Source organism: Semicossyphus pulcher, unplaced genomic scaffold, assembly GCF_022749685.1.
Source record: "Semicossyphus pulcher isolate SPU_LCO1_2020_fin unplaced genomic scaffold, fSemPul1.0.p SCAF_16, whole genome shotgun sequence".
Taxonomy (NCBI): domain Eukaryota; kingdom Metazoa; phylum Chordata; class Actinopteri; order Labriformes; family Labridae; genus Semicossyphus; species Semicossyphus pulcher.
Genome location: NW_027211670.1, coordinates 17688683 through 17702518, shown reverse-complemented (window position 1 = coordinate 17702518; position 13836 = coordinate 17688683).

Below are 13836 nucleotides of genomic sequence, written 5' to 3'. Positions count from 1 at the left end.
TTTTTTTGGGACTCCAGACGACTTCTCTTCGTTCTCCTTGAAGCTTTTTTTGGACCCTCAACGCCAAAATAAAATCTACAAGACATCACCAGAGACACTGAAAGTCGCTACAAACACAAGATGAAAACTGTGCTGGTTAAAAAAAAGAAAAAGACTGAAAACAAAAATTTATTTTCCCTGTGTATCCGTGTCACAGTTTCATCCCATCATGGATCAATACTGTACATTCCTTTATCTTGACGGCTCTCAGCAGGGACGCCGTCCGGAGCTTAAAAATGTAGCAGCAGCCCTTTTTTTTTTCCTTTTACCATTCGTCTCCCTCTCGATTCAGATGGCAGCGCAGTGAGATCAGAGGAGATTAGCAGCAGCACACGCAGGCTAACGTTGTTTTTATCCATCTGAACAGACACCGACCAAACATCCAGCATGACTAAATCGATCGCTTTTGATGCCATGAGAAGATTAGGACATGTTCTCTGTGATACACAATCAAGATGTAAAAATGAAAATTAATAAAGAAACATCTGTTTGAAAAATAGAGGGAGCCATGACAATATATCACCATGGCTCGCTATTTGCAAGATTTCAAGAAACTAGTAAATATATTCTTAAAATGATTTTTTTATTTCATTTTTATAATTCCTAACCTGCAGACTGCTTGGCTAGTGTTTGACTATTTCTTATCTGTCAGGATACAAGAGGTCATCAGGCTGTGTTTTTTTTGTGTTAATTTTGCACTATTTTGGAGGTTTGCAACACTGGAGCGTTATTATGCAGAAAATGATGATGCATACTTTGCTTTATTTCATGAACCTGACTGTAAGTCTAATAAGTCTCCGTCTGAAAAAGGCACTTACAGCTTCATTTCTTTCCCCTGTTATTCGAGGCCCATCATGTCACTGCCTTGACGTGCACTACTATGTTCTCACAGCTTATTTTTTTATTTAAGTCGATTAAGTCTTTGGCATTAAACAAAAAAAGGATATAACAGCCATCCTAAGTCAAACAAACATTTGTGTAGTTGTAAGCCAGAAGCGTCCGGATTCACTCTGACTGGATGATTCTGACGCCTCCAATAACGTCAACAAAGCAGGGCGACTATTTCAGCTAAATGCCTTAAACATGTCCCCTCCTGTATTCAGCTCCTTCACATGTTCAGGCCAAGTTATTTCTTTGAATCAAGCTGGACTGATGGTTTCTTCATCTGTTAAGTGAATGTATTCGCATTTGCCAAAGACTTAGTTCTTGTTATTGTTTATTTACAGGTCGCCTAAATGCATCATGAGAGCAGTATTATTATTATTGTTATTATTATTATTATTATTAGGAAAAACCCACGTTGTTCATGAGGAAAAGTATATGTATAAATTCTATGCAGTGCAGAGATGGTCATCATATGCATATTCAGCTGTAAACCTAAAGGTAGGTGGACTTTATTTAATTGTTATGTTATTTACAAATTGTTCATTTTGTAGAAGGATTTTTTGTGTGTGATGTGAAGACACTTCTCTGTAAATACAGTAAGAAAAAATGTCTTTCATGTTCATGGGTATTATCACTTTCATTATGCTGGTCTCACTTGTACAATAATAAAAGTGTCTGAAATCTTTTACGCAAAACGGGCTGCATGGTGTTTTCTGGAGTCATACTTACACCATTTTAGAGGACACATTTTAATCATCAAACTCTGATAACTGATTTATTATTTTAGTTATATATTAGAAAAAATGCCGTCATTTGAACGCAAACTTTCTTCCGTCACTTTAAATGGCATTTCTTTTGAGTTTAGACTCTTAGACACACAACAAAGGAAACTTGAAGACATCAGTTTGGACATCTTATAGGCCTTTTTCCACACATTTCTGACATAAGGATTTATGAATATTAATGAAAAAAAACATTCAAATATAATCATAATTTTGGCTATAATTTGGACTTTGAATGAAATGGGCCTGAGAATTCCAGTTGTACAAATTTAAGCCTTTTGTTGTCACAGTAAAACTAATATTTGTTCCCCATCATGAGATTCAAAAAACATTAGCTTTATTTAAATGTACCTGTCAATGCAATATTACATTAAACGTTAAGGGTTACACTTTGTTTAGAACCATCAGTGTACAACCACTTTATAAATGTTATTCAACGGCAGTTTAACTTAAGTGCAAGTCAAATACATTTAGGAAGGTCGGAGGTTCGATCTCCAGCTCCCTCAGGCTACATGTCGAAGTGTCCTTGGGCAAGACACTGAACCCCAAATTGCTCCTGGTGGCATAGCCAACGGTATGAATGTGATATCTGATTGACAGTTGGGCACTTACCGTAGCAGCCTCTGCCATCAGTGTGTGAATGTGTGTGTGAATGGGTGAATGTGATATGTAGTGTAAAAGCAGCTTTGAGTGGTCGCAAAGACTAGAAAAGCGCTATATAAGTACAGTCCATTTACCATTTACCATTTAATGTTACAAGTTTCTTACTGAGAGTTAAATTGCAAGAACATTTAAAATATTCAGTTATATAGTATTATATGATGCATTATTACAACTTAAACTTTATCAGTAGCTTAAAAGAGATTCAGATTGACAAAATAAAACAATAAATGGCTGCTTACACAAAAAACATCTGTAATGATAATTGATCCCTAATAACAAACGAGTCCAATCACGAACAAACGATTGCTGATACATCATGTACACTCATTATATGGTGGAAAGATACCACTTTGTTTCTGTAGAAAGTATTGTTTAAGACAAACATACTATAGCACTTCAAATATCCTTTCAAGTGCTTAAAACTAGTAAATGGTGTAACGCTGTGAAATACTAAATAATGGGTTCAAATAAAATGTACGTTTTATGTCTACAATATTAGCTTAAGATGACAAACAACTTACTTTTGAGTGTTTATGAGTAATAGAATGACAAACAAACAATTGCACAATAAATTCAGGTACCCAACGAGACTATTTTGGGACAGACATATTTACTTTTCAGGTATAAAGATCACATGGTGCACGGGTGCTACAGTGAGAATGCCTCTAAATGTTTTCTCCATGATTTGGATCACTGAGCAGCACATAAAGTGTTTAACCTCTCCTCGCTTTGTAAAGCTGAATTAATTTTTCTAGCTGTGTGCCTGAATTCAATTTGTGCTAAGTTGCAGGGAGAGATTTATGCATGAAATCCCTTTTAGAGCTTATTTTCACTCTTTTCTTCGCTGCGTAATCCCTCCGCCACCGCCGCCTTGTATGACTTAGTTATATCATTATTGATTTACAACAAGTGGACACTGTCCTGATTAGCACTGCCACACGATTTGCAGAGGATTTGGGGCTGTGGGAGCTGGAGATAAAGCAGCGTGTACATTTGAAGTGATGTCAGACAGAACGGGGATATATAATAAAGTTGTTGAGCTTTTCTTTTGTAACTTCAGACTTTCATTTCTTACTCAAAACGACATTTTTTTGTCCTGTTTAAGTGGTAAAAACTTGTTTTAAAGCTCTGATCCTTCATGGATGACAGATATATGATATTAAATGAAAATATGATGGAGTTTTGAAGGTGTAATACTCAATTTCTATCCTTCTATTGTATATTTCCCTCCAAATTTCAACACTGTAAAAGGAGAAAATGAGCTCCAGTAAAACATAGTGAGCTGGGCTGTTTTTTTTGGTGCACTCTGATGCCTCTGGGTCCACCAGGACAGACCCCCTTTTTGCTTTGTAATTCAATTTCTCTGTCTGTTGTTTATTTCATAGCTCCCCTGTGAAGCATCAAAAGCTGATGTTCTGTCAGCCCCTAACCGTCGTATATGTTTGTCATTCACAGCCCTTGTTAAAGGAGTGAGCGGTGGGGGGGGGGCTTGACTCTTTCCTTCTCCCCAGCTGAGAATTCCCAGAAGCAGAATTATTCTATTTAGATGGAAACTTTTTTGTCACTTTCCTGTCTAAATTGGCATATCTGGCTCTCTCCTCAGAAAGCAATAAACTGTGAACCTGGATGTATCTGTCAATCACGCTCAAATTGACTGCAGCATGCCAGATGACAACAGCATCCTCTGGAATATAAATATATATTCTATTTACCGTGTATACGGTATATATGTAAGGGTGGTGGGATGATCTGATTGGCTCTAATCAGCACCTGTCACTGTCTTTGCTCATGAAACATTCAGTTAATCATGAAAGAAGAAGAATGACACTAATTGTCTCAGACTGAAAACTATAAGTGCACATATAAAATAGCTTATGTGATGTTTTAAAACACAATAAAGTAAAAGTTCAACTTAGATGATTGATTGTAGATTCTAATTTAGATGAAAAACTATGTCAGTAATCAAGTTAATGCAGAAGTGCTGAAATCTTGATTTACTGCACATTTTACATAAGAAACAAGCCGCTCTGCAGCTATTCATCTTAACTTTTTGCACTATATGTAACTGTGACGTTTATTTCATTACTTCTCATTGGATAAGCAGCAATTATCCTAATGTGAAGACCTCATTCTGCAGATTGCTCCTGCAGAGGTTAAATTATCTACCTCAAAAGTTGCACAATAGAAAAATACAAGCATATGGAACAAGTGATCTTGAAAATGTCTGATCTGTAAAAAAAATGTTCATTAGTCATTTTTGAGCAGACACAGGTTGGAGCGCTACATGTGGTGGGATGTGTATTAAAAACAGCTTTTACAGTAATAAGGAGCCCTTTTATTTCAGGTATTAGCAGTAACAGTGAACCTCATCATGCGGAACTTCAAACCACAGTGTCAGATCTAACTGTTGACCTTTCCAGCCGCTCCGCACTAATACATGCTGACTGAACACTCTCTCTGTGCGATTTGTACTGTGGTTCTATGAATATGCCGCAGCAACTGAATTATAATTTGGTTACTGGTGTGTCAAATGTACAATAAATCCTCAGGATGTTATCATTTGCTCTGACACACCAAAGACGAGGGGGGCCGCGGGAGGAAATATGAAAATGCATTTCACGTCTTTATATCCGAGCGCTGGTTCTGACGTTGTGAAAAGAGGGGAATGGATCTGCTGCTTTATGTGCTGTATCTAATTGGATATGGCAATATATAATACGATTCTCCAGTATCCATCAATTCCTGTGTTAGACCTGTTTGTATGGCCGTGTCACCGGGGCAGCCTAGCTTGTTATGATGCCTGAGCGGCAATTATGAGGTAATTTTTGACTCTTGCTGTGTGAGGCCATCCAGAGGATACTTGAGGGGAGGTTCCTAATGAGTGAGCATTGATTGATTGGATGTAATAAGTGCCCCGCATGACTGAAAGAGAGTGTGAGAAAAAGTAGGGAAAAAAGAGAGGAGAAGAGGGGAGGGAGGGTGACAGAGGGGCTTGGATGACAGGATATTTCCAAATGAAGCAAATGACCAGCTATTAGCTCTGTTAGCGTATAGGTGAGCGCCACACCTCTGCCAACATGAAGCCAACTGCATGGCTGGCTGGCTCAGCCCAGCGCCAAACCTCATTTACCCTTCACCAGTAAATAATTACCCTAATGGCTATTGTGTGATACATGATGCAATTAAAGCCAATGCACCTCTCTTAGTGGACGTGTCAGGTCCCAAATAACAGGCGCCGGTGGTCCCGGGCTAGCCGGGCTTGCTACCTGACTGGCCAGTAATGAGGATATCCTCCAAAGCAGACAGAGGAGCTCCCTAATCAGCTGGATCTGTCAGCCGGGTGTGTTTGTTTGCAACCAGGGAGGGAGCTGGGAAATATTCAGCGAGAAGTGAAGCTGAATTTGATGCAGGCTATTCCTGTTAGCAGAAGAGGGAATAATAGAAGCGGGTAAAAGAAAGGGCAGAATCATCAACCCCCATCCTTTTCCCCCCCCTATAACCCCAGCTTCTCCTGCGGCTCCCCTCACCCTCGCCTCCCCCCACCACCACACTCCCAACACCCCAGTCACTGTCAGGCCAAACACATGATGAATTGCCCTGTCAACAGAATTCATTCAGGGACCAATTAATTCAGCAGAAATGAACTAGAGCCATCAGTCGCTGAAAAACTCAGAGCAAAAGGAGCAAAGTAGCTCTCTTTGGAAGAAAGACAGACAGTGTGTGTGTGAGACAGAGAGAGAGAGAGAGAGGGGGAGAATGAGAGAGAGAGAGGGTGCCAGGGGAGTGCAGTGGAAGTTAGCCTGACAGGAATTGGTCATTTAATGCTTTAGCGCACTGGAGACAGCCCCTGTCATAGAGGAAGCCATGACAGGACTCCCCTGGTACTTTATTTATTAATTATCCAGAGCAGCAAGGGGCATTTAACTGTCTCACTCCAGGCCTGTCAACTCGACTTCTTGTCATTTCCTCCCCATAAACAGGTCTTTAAAAACAAAACGAATCAAAGCGTTAGAAAATGTAATTATTCGCAAAGCTGACAAATATTTTTGTTGCGACAGCTGTTGCATTAATGAAAAAAAAAATTCATTTGTCATGCTCAGAGTTAAAAATGTAAACACTTTGTCGTCACTGAGGAAACAATATCTGGCCTTGTGTTACGTCAGCTGATCAGCTGTCAGCAGTGAAAGGGCTCCTGAGAGTCAGGTCACTCTCACGACCTCTGGACAAAAACAACACAGACATAAACAGCCTGTCAGAAAAAATGCATCTAAAACAATAGTTTCAAACCTTTTTGATTGTGGTTCATGCACGTGTGTCAGTTGGGAAAAATTCAGTCAAAGGGGGGTTTTCTGCTTCACTTTTTAGAGGCTTTCAAATGTACAGTGTTTGGTACAGTAATATAGTCTTGTGAAGCTAAATTTAGCTAGTTTCTTATTTTCCACCTGGGTGATCAGCTCACAACCCTTTGATTCATCGTGTGACACCTTCTGATGATCCTGTTTAGGGTCGGACTAGGAATACATTTTGACCCTGGCAGTGCATGTACACACTGCAGTATATGGGATCAAATCATAATCATAATACCGTGTTGTGACAAGTGACATGTTGTCTTACATTTTTTGACCAGGCTATCTCTGCAGCACCACAGTAGGTGATATTCATCTGCATCTCTGCAATACTTATCGTGAAGGAATACTCTAAGCCAACCACACAGTAACTAAATATACATACATTCACCTGTATTCCAACAACACAGGATTTACAGAACGGGTGCAGGCAGGTACAGCCACCCGCACATCAAAAAAATACATCACTCTCAACCACAAGCCAACTGACAGGTACAGTATTAGCGTTGCTGCTGCTAACTGGCTAGCAGTGTGTATCTTCATGCATCACCTGTTGGGAGGTCCTCTGTAGCGGCCTCCTCTTGCTCCTGGCCTCCGCTGGAATCAGTCTGCTGTTGTACATCTGTCCACAGGTACGTCTCTCATTCCTTCTCCTCTTCATTTGTTGCAGGCGGACCGTTAAAGTTGATGTAAACACTGCTGCCGAAGCTAGCATGATTTTGAATGGCACGCGCATCACTGTTAGTAAGGAAGACGTTCATTTTGAAACAAGTGTGGTGTCTTATCTTGACATTTTGAAGCAACAACCGCGAGATACTGTCTTCGTAGACATTATTCCGCCACAAGCTTTTCGGTCTTTTATTTTCCATTTTATACGTATTTTCAGTAAATTCCGCTCTATCCGTCTTGATTTCTTTAGATTATTTTCCCGCTTGACTTCTGACATTACATGGACGAAACCACTTGAGGGGGAGGGGGGTAATGACGTGTTGGTACCACTGCACCTGCTTTACAGTAGGTAGCATATTGACAAGTTTGGGACCGTACCCTGATCAGTTGGACTATTCCAACATTAAGTGGGCCGCTACCGGAAGATTGATGTGTTTTTTGCCAACATTTTCTCCCCTGTAGTGATAGGGAACGATTATTTGGTTCCGCTTAGCAATGACATGGCTCTTTCAGGTCACAAACGGCCCTTCAATAAGTACTTCTTCTGGTTTCTATATTTGTCAAGTTTAAACATATTTTGAGCAGTAATTAGTATATGTGCCGATATATTCTTAAATAACTCAATTATATTGTACTAAAGCTAATAATTTTCAAAATAAAAGAACTACATTACGTTATCCAAAAAAGGAGAAATGAATAATGGAAATATATCAAACTTTATTACACATATGTATTGAGTTTTTATTCATATTGGACAAAGTTTTGTATAACCACCACAAAATACATTAGTCTGACTGCGCTTGGCTCTTCAAGTGGGAACCATTCATCTAGTACACTTCTCAAGTGAAGAAATACCATGCAAAAATACAAATTTGAGTACCAGTTTTGTGTAAATTTAATTTTAAAACTCCACAAACATGCTACACTGACAGACATCGGTGGTAAAAACTTGCACTAAACACAATTTAAGTAGAGAGAAGGTTTAGTTCTTATGGCCTAGCGATGAACTTTCCTTGACGGGAAATCAATCCCTAAATCATAACAACAATGCAATTAGTTAATGCAGTTAGTTTAGTTAATATAATAAAAAGTTTGTCTATTTGTGGGGTATTTGTGAAATAGCTTGCAATGGTAGTCTTTTTAATGGATTGAAGATAGACATTACACCATTGTCCTTATCTTTACTTTTCACATCATCTCCTTTACGCACACAATAATGGACGTCTTTTCTAGACAGTGATTCTAATGCTCTTTAGATCATACCCCACTGTACTTGTTGCAGTGCATAAATATGTTAACCTCATGGTGACTTCCACAGAATGCAGCAGTGCAACAGCTGATACTGTTCTGTTTTCTCTGCTGGAAACTCAATGAGTCTGTGGCTGACCTACTCAGTCAAAGGTCTGATCTTTCCCTATTGTTTTGTGTTGATCAGGTGGTAAATATTTGATGTAACCTTTTCTTCAGCACATTATGTGTCCCGGTGTAACAGGAGGATGGAGCGGCAGCTGGGAAGCTGCTTATGTTATCAGGTATTCCTTACCAAGATGACACAACGACTAAGCAGCAAAACAACAACTTCTCCCGCCCTGACAGCATTACAAAGCACTTTTAGGAACCAGGAAGTACACAGATACTTAAGGAATGCAAAATTATTTCTCATACAATCCTCCCTTTGGGATTTAAATACTGTGAAAAACACCTGATCATGTAAAGAAAAAATGTTAAATCCACAATCTGGCTTGACAGGAAGAACCAACACCTTTCTGAGAGCTGATCCTGTCTGCAAGTTTAAAACAAAGGCGGTGAAATCCAAAAGGAAGCCAGGAATAAGGAGATGTGCTGCAGTATATAATTAATTAAACTAGACTAATTAGGAACATGAGAGCAGGTGCCAGGCTATGGGCTGACAGCACAGACAGCCAGACAACAGGAAGGGGGGAGAAAAAAACTCTGGGTAAGGGGTGTAACGTGACAAGAGGAGGGACAAAGCAACTTTCTGTGTTTTGTCACATGAAACCTCCAAGGAATATATAAGTGACAGAAACTGTAGACCCAGACGCCATGGGGGTCTTTCCCTTTGTTTGAGACAGATTTTCATTTCGCCAATTTGAGGTTGATGCAAGCAAGAGATTTTCCTCCTCATTATTTCTGCACGTGGATAAAAAAAAAAAGGAGAAGAAGAAGTGTACGACTGAGGTACGAGTATGTGAACATGTGCAGGAGCTCACCGGAGGCAGCGTAGAGATGTCATGCATTTTGAAATACTATGCATATGAATGGTATGGAACACAGACTGCAGAGCCTCTGGTGTGAACACAGTGGCTGACAAGGGCGCTGCAACGACCTAAAAGATTTCCATTAGGAGAAACTTGCAACAAATTCCTTAAAGATGCAAATTCAAAGTGCAAAACAAATACAACAAAAAACATGCTGCAAAAAGCTCCAATCTATACATGTCTTCCCCCGCGGGCCTAAAAACCTCGTCCTTCTGATGGCCCAAATCACCTTAGGTCAAAGTAGCGTCGCCCCCTACAGGCCTGGAGCACTTCCGTTGTGATGACTGCTTATGCAGCGTTTTTCTGGTGCATTTGTTTACTTGACTTTTTTGTTTTAGAATTTGCATCGTTTATGTAAATGTAATGTTAAAGTTACAATCTAGAAGATCTCAATTTTGTTCTCTTTGGCGGCACCTATGGTGTTAAACGGTAATTGCGTGAGCACACTTCCCAGATATCCACACAGTGTTGCATGTGTGACGTCCACGGTTGGCTCCGGTTGTAACTCTTGATTTTCCTCGCTGACAGTCGCTTTCCTTTTCAGGCTGTTTGCCTTCATCTGAGCGTCGAATTTATTTCTTCTTCTTTGGATTTTCACTTATTTTTGAAGTTGTATCTGTAGTCATCGATCTTTTCTTTGTTTGTTCAGCCATAGTAGATAACCATTTACTCTTTACACTTTCAGAGAGCGGAAAAGCAGACGCTTAGCTCCGCCTACCCTCTCTGGCAGACCAACCACTGCTGGCTGATGGAAAACGCGTCACTAACTGGGCGCCGCAGACACCCAGTCTGTAATACTGCAAATGCAAAGGCTTTCATCAGTTGGCCATAGGCTCAATCACCAGTGTGTTACCTAATTCAGTGATAGATAGTGACTTAACAGACATTTATTTAAATTAAAATATTCAAGATTTTTACTTTAAAGCATTTGTTTTTGGCTTTTTGCAGCATGTTTTTTCATTTGCAGCATGATTCCTTTGTTGTTGTTTTTTCTTATTTTGAATATTGTATTTATTTTGGAATATGCATCATTTCAGAATTTGGAGCCTCTTTCTGCAAATCTTTGCAGCTCTTTGGACCTTGTCGGCCACCGTATGTCATACATGAATGCCAGCATAATAGATCCTGCAGAACTCAATGTTAATTTTCCTCATTTGTGTGCGATTACAGTCATTCCAGCTTACTAGTTCCTGTTCCAGAGTCAAATCAGGACCCCTTAGATTAAAGTAATGAATATGAAGTATTCTGGTACATACATAGTGTAAAAAAAGATCAAATAAATTCTGTATTTTTGCCTCAAAGAGCACCTCTCATTCTCATTTTCTTCCACACCAAAGTAGTTCCCAGCATTATGGACAGTCCAGCTTGTGCAGCCAGAGACGCTCAGAAGGGGCATCAGCCTATTTTATCACAATTTGCTCGCTAACCAGTTACAAATGTGGCATGTGATGACAATAATGAGGCTTGATGTCACTTAGCCTTTGGGCCGTGTGTGTGGAATAGCAAAGCAGGATGTCAGGGAGCTGCTGGTCCCGCACTCTGGCACCGAGAGGCCTCCTGCACGCGAGGTGACAGACACCTCGGTTAGAGGGAGAGCCGCCTCTCTAACAGCATTATAAATTACTGTAGATCCTATTTGTGTCAGTGGAGGCAAGTGAGGGGAAAATTCAACATCAGCCTATTTATTCATTTACTTATTCCCAGCCTCGGCGAGGCTCAGAGCTGCCGGAGAGGAGCTCTGCTGCGCCACTCAGCCTCAGAACAAATGCTGTGTGTTTACAGGGACACATGGGCTTTTTATTTTACAGGCACCGGTGATATCAGAGTCAATCAGGCCAGGAAAGGAACGCATTACAGTACGGAACATTTTTCTCTACCTATCTCTATGGAAGCTGAATTTTTATACAACCATAAATAAACCAGGAAGTTTACAGTACACCTTGCAGAAAACAAACTTCCCTGGGATATGGCAGAAAGTTAACAATAATTCACTCACAGATCTCACAAGAAACATGTTAATGTAGTCTTTTACTCACTTTCAGGTCCTTAAACTTAAATGACTTAATGTATGTTATGATAATATGTGGAAACATGTCATATGAATGTTGTTTTAATGGCAGAATGAAACCATACCAAAACTAAAAGGGTTGATGACTTCTGTGACAAAAGCGCAAAACAATTCACATGGGCGTTTCGTGAGCTGCAACCATTACTGATTCGTCTTGCAAGTCTAGGCAACTAAAAGTGATGTCTCATGATGAAAACACCCTAATGTTGAGTATGAAACAGGATGCAAACAACAGCCTCCTATATACTGTAAATCAATGCTTTGTTTATCCAGAACCATTGTGCACAATTTTCAGTTGATATAACATCACCCTACATCCCTGGCTTTAGAGAGTGGATCAATTGAAAATATAATATTGTTTTGGGCATGTTTGAGACTAAAGATCCTTTCTTCAAGAGTATTCTAGCGAAAGAAAATGAGTTACAGACTTACAGGTGAAACAGAAACACATAAATATCACAATTATACTAAAATGTCACATGCTTAAAACCATTGAAAAGCCATAAAAAAGCCAGCCATAGACGTTTAGGAGCATAAACACGGCTGTTTTAATTTCTTGATTCTGATTGGCTAATTGCGAACTGCTATTTCTTGTAACAAACCGTTGTTATGAAGAACACACTGTTGCTAGGGATTCAGTCCTGAGGACTAAGTGTAGTCATATCAATCCGCCAAAGGAAATCCGCTAAGTTTTACGTCGGTCTGTTTACAGAGGGAAAAAAGAAGAGAGACAAAAACAGTGAGCGAAAGCAGTAGATGTTAAATAATGCAAAAACTGTATGTAACTGCTACGACAGAGAGATCTACGAAACTGAAGACGGGACATGAAGTAAACATTAAACAGAACACAGAATGGAGAAGAAAATGTCAACAGACTCTGACAGTAACGAGACAGAAAACTTAAATCAGGTGCTGTGCTGATTCATGTGGTCTTGTTCACCGTGTCTTACTTCACTATCAGTGGAAATGTGTCCATTTAATGTTAGTAAAAACAGCTAGCTTAGCTCATTTTAAGAAGGCTACAGAGTTAACCGTTGCTATGGATGCAGCTCTCACTGTTATACCCCTTTCCCACCAAAATTTAGCGTGTTGACGCAGGTTTTTCAGACCCGGGAAGACCCGCTTATAGATGCCAATTGTCTCTGTTACCATTGCCAGTGAAGTATACTCCTTTCGGTCTCTTTTCTGCTGCGTCACCATCTGACGTCACTTTACATTATCCCTTACTTATTTTGTAACTCTCTTTCTGGTCCTGCGTATCATCTGTCTTGCACTATTTTCACATTTTCGCACCCCAAAAAAAATAACGTAATTAAAACATTGACGGAAAATGTGGTAATTAAAAGTCTTTTGGAGCATCTGCTGCGTGCTCAATAAACAGGCTCACCTGACTAAACGTTCAAAACAAGAATGTCAACAGTTCCTACTCGATCAATAACAAGTGATAGAGAATGGATCCTGAAAAAAAAAGTCATTTCCCAGCTAACAACGCCACAAGTGATTTGAAGGAACAAAGCGACCGCTGCTCGATATGTTTTTGCGCTCACCTGTTAATTCATCCAAAAATAGAAAAAAAGCTAACACAGGAAAAAGAGATGGAGCTTTGGTTTAATTATCACGGGATGGCTCGGACTGTGCATCATCATTACTTTGACTAAATAGCGCCGGTCAGTGACTCAAGTGGTGGTAAATGGCACAATTAGCAGGCCGAGCAGGGAGAGCTATATTCAATTTGAAAGCCTTCTTTCTTAATCCATCTCCTGTGATCATGAGAAACGCTGAGCTGTGGGCTTTTACGCTCATTGACATTAATCAGGTTCATTCAGAGTAAAATGTCAACATTGTAATCAAGAACTAGCACACTCTAGCAAAATGTCTACGGACGCTTAATGTCCGCCTCTTTCCTCCTCTGTTTGTGAGTCTCCTCCTCAGCTGGGCATATTTGATTAACAGCTAAGAAAAAAAAGATTAGTTTGAAAGCTACGTAGCAACCAGCAACAATGAATAGCTTAAGTACAGACACCAGGGAGGTGTTGACATGCTTCCTTAACATGAATCTGTTGTTCCTTGTTCTACTCCCAGTGCCCCAGTGCTTAATCCCTCGG